This window comes from Anas platyrhynchos, chromosome Z, assembly GCF_047663525.1.
Source record: "Anas platyrhynchos isolate ZD024472 breed Pekin duck chromosome Z, IASCAAS_PekinDuck_T2T, whole genome shotgun sequence".
NCBI lineage: Eukaryota > Metazoa > Chordata > Aves > Anseriformes > Anatidae > Anas > Anas platyrhynchos.
In genome coordinates, this window is record NC_092621.1 from 54,572,550 (window position 1) to 54,586,011 (window position 13,462).

The window sequence follows — 13,462 nt, forward strand, 5'->3', positions numbered from 1 at the left end:
AGCACCAGGACCGGCTGCAGCACAGCCCATGGACCAGCCTTGCAGATCAGAGTGCCTGCAGGGAAGAGCTGTGCCATGCTGCTGTGTGAAGGGATGCTTTCCTCATGCAGACCCTGGCAGACCCCAAGCCCTCAGACCCTGCCTTTCCAGGGGAAGCTGCAGCTGCTGCAGCTCCAGAAAGGCTCTTTTAAAATGGGGGAGGAGAAGACAGTTCTGTTTTTAATTTTGTGAATGGAGTCAGAAGATAATTCATAGAGAAAGTGACAATACACCCAGTGTTACAAATGCAGCAGCTATAAATTATCACTCTGCATGGATTTGCACTATGTATATTATTCTGTATATATTATACCCCATGGCATAATGTGGATGAGGCAAATAATATGAAGCTTGGAGCAGGAGTCATCTGACAACACATTCCACTGGCTTATTCTTTTGCCAGAAATGCCAAAGCTAGCAGCCAAAGCTCATAGGGAATAGCTGGGGGTTAAGGTCTTGGATTGCAGCACAAGACTCCAGGGTTTGGTGCTGTGCCTGAGCTTCCTTCCTTGCCCTCACAGTCTGGTGAACATGGTGAAATAATGGTGCAAGACCAGTGAAGGCAAACTGGCCTGAATTACCAAAGATGTAACAACTCTGGATATACTCAGCTGACTTCTGAATGCTAATTGCAGTCAATCAGAGGAAGTCAATGTTGTAAGAGCAAGCTGCAAGTAGTAAATCTAAGTAAAAGAATCAATTCATCCTCACCTGTTTATTTTAGTAACATCTTCTGAATGGCCTGAGAAAAAATGCTGCAATATCAATCCCAGACTATCATGTAAAATGGGTTTACCTCTGATGAATCCAGTTTCAAGCCAGATTCTGTCAATCTTGCTTATATTCAATAATAACATTTTATTTTATTTTTATTTTATTTTATTTTATTTTATTTTATTTTATTTTATTTTATTTTATTTTATTTTATTTTATTTTATTTTATTTTATTTTATTTTATTTTATTTTATTTTATTTCTTGGTTTATGCCAATCTATTTGCTTGCTAAGAAACAGATGAGGGTGTTATGGTCTTGCCAAATATTATGGAAAGATAATAGTCAGGTTTTGCTTAAACCTAACCCTGGCCGTGCCTCTGTTTTTGGCCTGCATTGTAATTTATTCTCAAATACTGCGTTAGCCCTGCTGACATGTCAAACTGAATACCTAAGACCATTTTAATATGGTCTTTGTTAATTTGTTTAAGTACTTGATCCAGTGCTTGAAATTTCTTGCCTGCGTGACCTCTTCCAGTATTTTGCTGACAACTAATTCATTGAATCTGACAACTTATTTTATTTAGCACTAGGCTTCATGTTTTCATCTGGTCTGAGAGTATTTCACCCCTTGCTTTCTACTTTTGCTCTCTGGCTGCAGTTTTCACCCTGGTGTAAGGGTGCTGGAAGGAGGGCATGCCTCCTGCAGACACCCTGTGGGTCCTTCTGTTTTAATCTTAGCTGTAAGCCGTGGCAGCTGGGCAAAATGTACTCACCCCGTTCAGCCACCCTTGTCAGCTTGTAGAGGAAAGGGGACAGAAACCTGCAACCTGCAGCTGCTGCACTGGGAATGTGGGCAGAGCTTGCTGCACACTTCAGAACCGTTTATTGAATCTGCAGGAAGCCTGAATGCATCTGAGGAGAGACCTGCACCATAACTGGAAATTAAAGATATTTCTCCCTACCTCACAGGGTAAGTAGTGTTTATTTGTACGTATCTGTATAATCTAGCATAGCAGTGCACTGCAGCAGCCTGACCTCTGCACTGATTTTGCAGTTGGTCTTACATCAGTGGAGGCTGCTCTTAATTTCCTCAGCAGAGCATGAGAGGAGAATGAAGACGCGTTAGTCCTACAGCATGCACGCAGTCACAGAGAGTAATGAGTGATGTCTCTGCAAGTAGCCCTGCAGTCCTTTACGAGGTAACGTGGTCTTTGACGTCAATGGGAAGTTTGCTTCCACAAAAGCTAAACAGGGACTGCAGGATTTGGTTTCATGTGGTTTTATGAAGCACAACTGTCAGAGCCACTGAAAGAAATCAGGATGTATTTCACTGGCAGCCCTCCCAGTGTTGCTATTCGTGATGCTATTTACTGCCACCTTGGTTTACTGTGTTGTTTCTGCTGTGTGTATTTTTGTGTCCATGTTCTACAGTCATTTTTTCATCACCTTTGCTGTTAAATCTGTGAATTAGTCAGGTTGGCTCTTCACAACCTTCATTGTGAGTGACTCTTGCAGGAAATGCAGGGGGACATGAAATTTTGGGACATGAATGAAATGCCATCCTGCCACTTTTCTTTTCAATTTGGGCAGAAGAGAATTGTTCATAGCCTTTGCATGAAGTACGTCCCATTTAGCCAGTCACACCCACATCTGTGTTTGTGCCACTCTAGGATCAGTTGGGTTGCTTTTTGTTTCCTTACGGACAACAGAATCACGAAAGTGCAGGGGAAAACACACAGTTCTCAAACAGAAAGGGCCGAGGGTTTGAGAGAAAGGCATGCTTTCAGGATTTTGTTGGAATTACATGGTGTGATAATACATAGCCCTCTAAACAGAGGTGGTGGGTGCAAAAGAACAAAGAATGTCACCCACCTGCCCCTCAAGGGAGCTGCAGTCACAGTGAGTGGAAAGGAGGGCGATGGCTGCATTGTATGGGAGACTGCTCTGTTTTGGGCATGGGGAAACATGGTTAATGCAATGCATGAAGTTCACCAGAAGGTCAAAGTTTTCCTGGTGAGTGGAGGAAGCAGGCACTCCCACTTAGTTCTCTGTAGTGTAGTGGCAGGGAGGGATTATTCTTTTCCTATTATTATATATATATATATATATATATATATTTACTTTAGTGGAAGAAAAGGTTAGGGAACGTATTGGCTTGTAGCTACCTGGGGTCCCTTACCCAGCACATCATGGTCATTTCTGTAATAGCATACTGGTTTCACGCTTTCTGAACAGTGTCAGCTTTATGGAGCACCTCCAGAAACTTGTCCTTCTGCGCTAAAGGAACCTGAGTACTCGGGCTTGTAAATACCATCCATTTCATCAGTGTGACAGCTAGAAAGGTTATTTGTCCAAAGGCCCATGGGAAATAAATGTCAGGAGGAGAATAAATCTGTCCAGGTCTCCTAATTACTAAGTCACTATATAATCAATTAGGTTTCTCCTAAGTGAGGCACACGCTCTTTGTTTGGTTTAGCTGTATATAAAACCCAGTATCATATCAGAGGTTTTCACTTGTGCTCCATAGTACATCTGGAGCCCATAGATCTAATTTTTTCAGACGTGTGGGGATAATACTGCCAATTCTAGATTTGCAATGAAGTTACGGGATAAAGTGAAGATTGTGTTTTGATGTTGAATGCAGTGCTTGGGAGTAAGTGTTTTTTTTTTTTCTGAGCCTGGACCTCAAATGAAATACCTCTTTGTGCAAGGAAGCATGGTCTGGAGATAAAAGGCTGGGACTCGAGTCTGTAGTTGCTGTGTGCTTGGGATGCTAGCGTCCATGCCGATGATACCTCCTTGTGCTGATGCCTGTGGACTGCATTGGCATGAAAATCACTTGGCGGCTGACCAGCACACTGGAGCATAGCGTGTGTGAAATAAAAGGTGGTGCTCTGTGGCATCCCTCTGGTGTCTCATTGCCTGACTGCTCCCTTTTCTGATTAAAGTAATTACACTGGAAACTGCCAGATTGTCTATACTGGTGCAGGGGAAAACAATGTGCTGAGGAAGGACTGGATCACTCCAGAGTGTGCTTGCTGATGGGATTTCTCAGGTGGTACAAGGTGTTTGGGAGAGATGCCAGCCTGTGGCACTTCCACCATCACTTGTTACTTTGTGCTTTCATCTGAAACTGATGAGGACCTGTTCTCACTTCTTGAAAAACTAGATCATCAGTGCAAGAGGAATGTGTGGGTGTCTGCAGGGAGTGCTGGTGAGGTTGTCCAGGAGCGGTCTGACAGAAAGATGTCCAGCGCAGACTGGTGGCAATTCAGGCTGCTGGTGGAGGCAATTCAGGTTCTGGTGTCCTGTGGGAACACAAGGTCACCTCCCACCATTTTGCAGATTTTTGTTGTAGGACTAGGTGGTGTGCTAGGCTCTTGGTGCCAATAATCAGGGGATTTGGTACAGAGATGTACTAGCTGGGCAATAAGTTAATGTTCTAAAAAGCCTCATTAGCTAAAGCATGTCTGAGCAGAGTTCAGCACAGCTTATGACATATATTTCCCAGAGGGATATTTTCCCATGCTTACTGGAAACAGTATTTGGTTATCTGCTGATCAAGCTGGTCTTGGTTGGTTTAACAAAAATTTTAAGTTTCTAGCAGTACAATTAGTTTAGTTTCTTGCAGTACAATTGTCACTCTTTGCTCTTGGTCACAAGAACTTTCAAAGCCTGCTGTCTCTTGCCATTCTGGGCTGAAAACACTGGATAGGCAGTTTCTGTCTTCCTAATGTTGTTGTAGCTGTTATGGTCTGAAGGCACAAGACAAGTTTTATTAAACTAGCAAGTGATAATGCAAAGTGCATAGCTGGGTATCACATGAGCTTTCAGACACCTGGATTTTCTTTAGGCCCACTCTAGATGCTTGTGGATATTTTCCAGCCTTGCTTGGCAATGATTGGAAACAATTTCATCTCTCTTCTGCAACTTGTTTTTCATTTGCTTTCAGTACCTTTTCATTCATTTGCTTGTTTTCACTATTTTTTCTTCAGAGTTTATCTCCTCTAGAAGTCTTAGTCTTTGCTAAGAGTGTAAGTTCATACAGGTAGGTGTTGCCCTGTATGAATTTAGGTACACAAGATATTAGTGACAAAAATGTCACAGACGGTCATTCTTCTTGGCAGCTGAATCACTTTTAAAACTGTACTTTAAAGTGTACTTATGTGATTGCTTTGCTTTCTTGAGCAGTAGAGCCCTCTGCAATTTTATGTAGATGAGTTTTCTTCTTTATAGTGGGAGGCACACAAGATGAAGTCTGAGGGTTTTTATTTAGGTATTTGTATGCAACTTTGGCATTTCATTTTGCAAAAAACAGGTTATTTTTACACAGAAAAATGCATGTTGTTCACTTAAGTGACTGCAGCAATTCTGCCAGCTCATTAAGAATTCTTTAGTAATACTGAATGTTTTCCAGAGGACAACATAAAATGACAACATTTACTTCGGCTTCCAGAGCTGAGGTTGGCCTTATTTTTAACCTGAGTGCATCCTAAACCAGCCACTGTCTTAGCTAGTGGCTAAATCTGGTACTCTCCTTTCTTTAATATAAGTTGTGCTGAGAAGGAAAAAAAAAGATAGGTAAGTCAGTAGAGAAGTCAGAAATTTTATAGCGTAAGTGATGAGCGTAGCACTTTTTCCTAATGCACTCTGTGGGTCTGTAGGCAACTGTGCTGGGTAATAAAGGAGAAATATAAATGGTCAGTTTTGGGATTTCACTGTAGAAAGAGGTCACCAGTGGAGTCAGATGAGAGGCTGTGCTGTTAAACATTTGTAAATGTTATGGCAAAGGAAGTGAATAGTAAGGAGAAAAGTTTGCTGACGCTACTAACCTTATTCAGTTTTCAGGATAAAGGCTGTACCAAAGAGAAACCTCATGAGACTGAGTGGAGAATAAATAGGCAGCTGAAATTCTGTGTAGGCAAATATAAAGGAATACATGTGGAAAGGACAATGCCAGCTTTACACATACAGGGCTCTGAGCTGACTGTCTCTGCAGAGGTATGAGATCTTGGGTTTACAGAGGAGCTACGGAAATGTGAGCTCAGTGTACAACATCAGTAAGAAAACAGGTAGGTAGCAGAAAAACTGAACATTGGGTGATACATGAACAGGAACAGGAAACCAAATGAAGAACAGTTATTCCACTGTGTAAATCTGTGGTGCTCCAGTTCTGTACCATGTATACTTCTGATCCTGTGATCCTGCATTGGCTCAAAAAGACAAAAAGGTACAGAAGGTGGTGATATGGATGAAATAATTTCCACTAGCTTGGCAGCTTCAGAGTGGAAAACCTCAAAAGTATGCAGTGCTCTGTGAATCAATAAATGGCATGTGAGATGGAGAGCACAAAACTCATTCTTCTGATCCCAGAATGAGAGACCTTGAAATGAGACTAACTAGTACTGGCTCAGACCAAACTGGAAAATACATCTCTCCAAGGGGCTTACACTCATGGAAGTTTTTTGTCTTAGGGTGTAGTGCATATGTTAAGTTTTATACAGTCCCATAAAATAGGGTAAAGTCGTGGGAGAAAAGTCAGCTGAAGACTACTATATAACAATTTACCATCTCTGGATTGGAAAGCTGCTAGGAGATTGCCACCAGATGATTCCTGTCTCCATATGTTTATGTTCACAGCTGTCATCAGAATACTCAGGACCTTTGGTGTGGTCCTCATGTACTCTTCAGTTAGAAATAATGTTTGTATTGACTGTACAAATCAGTGGTTGCATGGTTTTGCCCTTTGCTATGACTTTAAAAGGTTCCTTTTTTGGCTGCTTTAGCATCTCCAGGTCCAACTAGGTGGGATGGTGTTGGTCTTTCTGGCTTTTCATCAGCAATCTGAGAGAGAAGACTTCTGCCTTCACGCTGTTTTCTGCACCAGTTGGTTCTGTCCCTTTTGGACCTCTCCAAATAGCTTCTGTGGGGACCAGAGGCAACATAGGAATCAAAAGCTCTGTGAGGAATCCAGGTAAAGAGGAATCTAATATTTGTAGTTCATCTGGTTTAGAAAACAAACAGAACATTTAATGGAACCACATCAACTTTTCCTCCAAAAGGGAATGTGGACAAAATGGGAGCTCTGTTCAAAAGGCACTTTTGTCCACTTTTCCATTCCAAACAGCTCCATTCTGTTGGTGTTTTTCATTCACATTACAAATCCAACTCATGCCCCAGGATGTTCACTGCACTGAAACGAGTGTCATGTGGAAGTTTTGTGCCAGGAATGCTGATGTGCTGGGGCCGCACTGTGTGTTGGCATGAAAACAAATTTCACATTCTTTGGCCCAGTGCAACTTCTGTTCCCTGTCCCCTGCTCCTTGTCTTAGGATGGAGACGGGAGCTGTGACTGCCATAGACCCAGAGTAACACAACACCATCTTTATTGAGAGCCCCTCCCATCTACCAGTGATCCATTAGTGAATATCTAGCAGAAAGGCAATTTTACTGTGAGCTTTCTTACCACCTCCCCAGCTCCCAGCATGTGGTCTTCCTAAGCCTGGGTATGCCTGAAGTTAGAACCTGTCTGTTTGTACCTCCATGCACTGCTTCCCAGCCCCCTACATTACTTGGTGCTGCAGCAAAAAAGCATCCTCATGTGGTCAGAGCAGGCCTGGAAGGAGGAGTGTGCCCTTGCTTTGGCCTGTGGTAACATGAGAACCTCCCCAGCACTCATCTTCTTGATGTGCTTATGGAAATGACAAAGAGTATCAGGTGTGTTGCTCAGGTAACTGTGAAACATCACACATACATATTGGTGCTGAAAAATTGGGTTAAAACCTCAGCAGTGGGGAGACAAAAGCAAGCAAGCAAAGAAACAGACAGACAACCAGAACCAGAAGGAAACAGTGACAGAAGACTGTGTTCTGAGAAAGAGGGTCCAGTAGGGATCACCCATGGATGAACAGCAAGACCTATCTGCTAAGTAACAGTCAAAGATTTTTCTTGGAGCATCATTTTATCACAAGAGAGGCCACTGTAGTGGAAAAAGCCTGAAACTGGTTCCCGAGAAGGCTAAGCATTTTTTCCTGCTGAGTCCTCACACAATACTGTGAGAAGAGCTAACTCTGCAGAAGCCTACTTCACACTGCCTGTTTTCTGCCCATTAATAAAATTTCCCCTCTATTGCATGGATACCTTGCATGCTAGGGTCTACACTGTGTCATCTCTCTCATACTGACAGTTCTGCTATGCCACTATTGAATTTGCCCTAAAAGGATAATTTTCTCCCAAATTCTTCTTCCTTGAAAAAATTCTACAAAAGCTTTGTAAGTGGTGTGTACATAGTTGCCCATAAATATGAAAATATGAAGGCTTTTAATGCCTAATTTTTCTCAACAGAAACTATAACATCTTTTTTTTTTTTTTTTTTAATACAGAGCATTTGGAGTGGGTTTGCATATGTTAAAACAACAGCAGTGCTGTTAATAAATTATTCCATTTGTGAACAAAAGAAACATGGGCAAAAATCAGGAGTCTGTGAAGAGTTTAAGAAGAGGGCAAATAACAAATGCATTGCAGATTTTCTTTTAACACTCCCAGCTGATGCATTCTCTTGAAGCATAAAAATGTTTTAAGAACACTACGTGGGAAAATTTTGAATTTGAGCGTTGCAAAGAGGAAAAAGAAGGCTGTCAGGTACTTTAGAGAGATGGGCTGAGCATTAAAAATGTCATTATCTGTACTGAAACAGGTGTATCTCTAGCCCACCCCTAAATTATTGGAATGTAATCACAAAATCTTTGAAGTATAAAAACAAAGGTGAAATATAATTTTATCACTGGTGAGAAAACAAAAAATCAATAACCTCAAAATCATCTCTTACATGAGTGGAAGTCATAACATGAAACAAAACATTATCATTTATCCTTGAGTTATGAAGCAGAAATAAAAGACAAGTGAAAGGTTTGAGCCAGTCTTTGACCCAGGATATCACTGAAGTTGCAGTTGTAACTGTGGGCTAAATAAAACTCCAAACACAAGAGTTAAATTGGGTAATTTCTATAATAGACTTCAGCTTTTTATTAATAGTAACAGTATCCCATGTAATTCTTGTGTATTACATATATATGAATATTCTTTGTCAGTTCCAAATCAACATAGTTCAATTCTGGCAAGAATGGTTGTGGTTGTTGGAATCAGCATCTTTCACTTTCACTGCTTCCATCTCTGTGTTCTCTAACACCAAAGCAAAAGGTTATTGTATTCATAAGTTTGATTATTGAAAATCACAACATGAAAAAAGTTTGTGAGTGTTTGTGGAGGGGAATTTTCTCCAAAGTTTTCAGAAAAGGTTTTTATTATTCATGCATCATTATCTTTATTGTTCAAAGCATTATTATTTTATTGTTCACATATTAAAGTTACTGAATAGTTAAAACACCTGATGGATAATTTATGAGTGGAAGAGGAGTACGGTCCTGTTTATTAGAGAGGTAACACAACCAGACAGAATCATATAAATCTTAAATGCCTATTCAGGAGGATCAAAAATTCATATTTGTTATGTCATTTTCATGAACAAGACCTAGGTTCAGATTCGTCGGGGCTGCAGATATTATTTGCAGACATTATGAATTTTAGCAAAGGTTTATGTCAGTGATATTGCTAAATTTCACAGCTTTTGACATTTCTTGCAAAGCAACAGAAATAAAAAGGAGAACCACTGAGTAGGATGAGCCCATGCTCATTGAAGAAGGTACAGTCATGGCAGACAGGGAAACACTGTAGATTTTAATTTCAGTGGGTTTCCTTAGCCAAACTTGGTTACTATTGCTGTTTGGGGGAGAACTGAGTTAGGTTGCAGTGAAGTCTAGTCAATGCAGGGTTGGTCAATGCATTGCATCTTGGTCTTTAATTATGGATGATTGCTCTCAGAAATTAATACCTGTGAAGAAAGCTTGCCCAGTACTACATTAACACTTCAGATGTTCAAGGGGACGTTAGATATGAGGAACTGTCAGGCAGCATACGGTGTGTGAGTACTGATAGTATCAGATATCTCTCTGCCTCTGGAGATCCACAGAAAGGCTCAGGAAGAGCTGAGTGCTGGACATACAAAGGATGGGACTCAGGGTTGTAGGACAAGCAGTCTTTTTCATGATTGGGAGTGTAGGGATCATCTCTTGAACTATTTCCTTTCTCGAACAGTTGGGTGGCATCTTCTGAGGGTGCAGGTTGCAGTAAGCCTCCAGAATGGACTGTCACTTTGACGCTCAGTGGTAAAAGCACTGAAGCCGTGGCTTGTTCTGTCTTCATGAGTAAACCTTTTATGTAGTGTGTTGTAGTGGCATATAGTTTCAGAAACAGATTAGGTTCTGTCAGAGCCTGGGTACAGACATCTGCACGAAGGAGAAGCTTAGTGAAGTAAGTGGAAGCACTCTAGTACTTCAGCTGGCCAGAGGGAACAGGCTTCCCAGAGAAGCTGTGGATGCCCCATCCCTGGAAGTGTTCAAAACCAGGCTGGATAGGACTTTGAAAAACCTGGTCCAGTGGGAGGTGTCCCTGCCCATGGCAGGAGCTTGGAATTAGGTGGTCTTTAAGGACCCTTCCAAATCAAACCATCCTGTGATTCTATGATTTTATGTTTCTATGTAGAGCTACTGCATGGATGTCCACCGTGGTGAAATCTGACCTGGGCGAGTCTTCAATAGGCCTTTTGGTAAGTGATTATTGCTAAAGGTCAGAAGCTTTCAATTAATATCTTCTTCATCAAAGTTTTTTCCTTCTTCTAGGAGAAGTTTCCCAGGAATGCCTATGGGCAGGTGCAGAGAGGTGAGTCCCAGTCTCTGTGGATGGATTGGTACTGTGCTGTTGTGTTTGCATGTTTACTTTACATCTAGGAGCTATGTATGTTAAGTCATTAGTTTGCCATTTTAACTGCTTTAGGAGCTGCATGTGGGTAGTAATACCTGCATATATTTTTATCCAGAAAAGTATTTGCACTGCTTCAGTCTGATATGAGTTCCCCTGGCAGTCTGATTCATCACGGAGAGACCATTTATACTTCTAATATGAACCCCTAATTTGCGTGATGGATTTGCTCTGTTTTGTTTTGTTTCCTTCTGTTTAAGAGACTAATGCACAAAATGTAAACTGCATTGAAGATATATTTGGAACAGCAGACATGATTTTTTTTTTTCAGTTAAAACTGAGTTCCCGGCCTAAATGCAGCAGTTTCATGCAGCCACCCTATGTGGCCTTTAAGACACCTTTTTTTAGAGCACAAAGTGATAGAATAGTTTAGGTTGGAAAGGATATCTTCTCACCTAACCCCATGCTCAGTGCAGGTCTAATTGGATCAGGTTTCTCAGGGCTGTGCCCAGTTCAGTCTTGACCACCTCCAAGGACGAAGATTGGACAACATCTCCGGGCAACATGCTGTAGTATTTAAACACCTTCATGGTAAGAATATTTCCTACTAAAAAATCAGAATTTCCTGTGTTATAATTTGTGTCCATTGCTTCTTGCCCTGTTGCCATGCACCTTGGAGAAGGGTCTTGCTTTATCCTCTCTATATCCTCTAATCAGGTAGCTGTAGGGAACAAAAAGCTCTTCCCTTTGCCTTCACTTCTCCAAGACAAAACATTCCAACTTCAGCCTCTCCTTGCTTACTGTGTGCACTGACTCTTGATGATCTAGATGGCCTCCAATGGAAACAGCACTCCAGATGTGGTATTGTAGGTTGTCATGGTTTTGGCTGGGATAGTTAATTTTCTTTGTAGAAGCTTGTATGATACTGTTTTGGATTTTTAATGAAAATACTTTTGATAACACACAGGTATTTTAGTTATTTCAGAGCAGACATCACACAGAGCCCAGGACTTTTCAGCTGCCAGGAGGAGGCAAAGAAATATTTAAGCAGTTCTGTCTTTGTAATTCCTGGGCACTACTCAAGGCTAATATGTGGAAGAACAGTCTATGCAAAATATTGAAGAGGGGCACAATTCTTCCAAGGCGTCCTGAGGGCAGAGTTCAGCTTTTACCTGCATACCACACTCCACCTCTCTCTTTATTGTTTTAGAGGGGGTTCTGTCCAGCTTTCCTCTGTCTTTGCAGTTCTTGCATTGTCAAACTACAGAGTGTGCTGCAAAGTCCTGCAGTGTAGGGATGTCCTAAAATACTACCTTCTCAGTACTCACAGAAAAGTTAAAGATTGTACTGCTGCTGGTTTCATTGTGGAGGCAAAGATGACAAAGGTACCTCTCCTCACATGCACACACACACACAAGTGGATGTTTTCTCAGGCACATTCTCAACCTTGTAGAGAGCATTTCCAAAGCATCTTCTGAAAACAACTGAAGCTCTGAAACCAAAGTGTTCTGAAGTGCTTCCCATTGATTCAGAAACATGTAGCCAAAGTTTTATAATTATAAAAATCTGTGTTTTGCCCACTTTACTGGCCAAAAAAACATGCTACACAGGTTGTCTGTCTTCAGGGTGGTCCATCTACAAAATCACAGCCACCTGAAATGAAGAAGTTCATTATTACTATCTAAACTGCAAAAGAGGTAAGTTTTAAAGGGGTTAATAAACTATGCAAAGTTATTAAAGATGACCAAGCTAAATTCTCCCATCTGAGAAAAGTGCACATATTTTAGGAAATGATTTGACAATGGAGAAACTCAGAATTGTATACTTACTAGGCAGTGGTGCATTTTGCATCACAGCATGAGATGCCTTGACAAATGAGGTATGCTGAGTTTGCTAAACAGAACCTTTGAAATACTTTCCTGGGTTTCTTAATGCCCTCAGCTTATTAACCCAGTGGAGTCTGTATGCATGGATAAGAGCACATTCTGCTCTGCTGTGCTCCTGTTGATGTCATCTAAATCTGTGCAAAAGGATGAAAAAAGATTTAAATAATTAGCTTTCCTCTTTGTTTTGTGTTTGTTGTAAGTAATCACCTACACAGTATAGAGAGAAGCTTGGTCTTTCATTATGGAGTTCTGGTCAGATTTCTGTATAATTGCCTAGTGCTGTTTTCTGTTACATTTTTTGGACTGATATGAAGCTGTTATTTCAATGTCACCTTACTAGCAATGAATATTTGTACATAATGTTTTATGTAAGTGATTTAGACATTGCTCTCCTGTCATCTATCTGCAATATTACTGTGTGTTCTCCTAGAGGAGGAAAATATTCTAGCACTTGTTTTTATCTATAGACTAAAATAAATAACTGGAATTATTCAGAAAGAAATAAATTATTAATGCCTGATGTATTGTCCCACTTTTATTTGTCTTGAGGATATGTTTACATTTTTTCATGTTTCTAGATGAATTAATGGATTTTTCTTGGGTGGTTTTGTTTTTTTTTTTTTTTTTTTTGGTTGCTGTTTTCATGTGACTTCTATGAGGAAAATTTATAATAGTGAGAACTAGAGACTGTTATAAAATGCAGTTGCTGCAGAAGTGTGTGTTTTCTCTGGGCTGAAACGAAATGTCTCCCTTATTCCCTGTAGAGAAGGGAGTGAACATAAGCAAAATGTAAGCAGTTTTTACTTGAGAGTTGTGAAGCTGTGTAACAACAGTGCAACTCCAACAGCTGCGTACTGTATGGGGGCTGAATCTAATTGTTCCTGTAGCTGCATTCTACTTGTATAATTATTTATTTATTTATTTATTATTTTTTTTCCTTTATGGGTTTTTGTTTTAATGTATCTCTGGTGAAAAAGGAACATAAAACACTCCTCTGAAGAAATAT

The 13,462-nt window shown here is 40.6% G+C and overlaps 1 long non-coding RNA gene across 1 annotated transcript; it reads left to right on the forward strand.

Moving 5' to 3' along the window:
- The first annotated feature begins 1,569 nt into the window (after positions 1–1,569).
- Positions 1,570–12,887, forward strand: LOC140000764 (uncharacterized). The gene is made up of 5 exons (XR_011805960.1): positions 1,570–1,724; positions 6,541–6,728; positions 10,355–10,418; positions 10,492–10,531; positions 11,062–12,887. It is a non-coding gene; the product is annotated as an uncharacterized lncRNA (long non-coding RNA).
- The last annotated feature ends 575 nt before the right edge of the window (positions 12,888–13,462 follow it).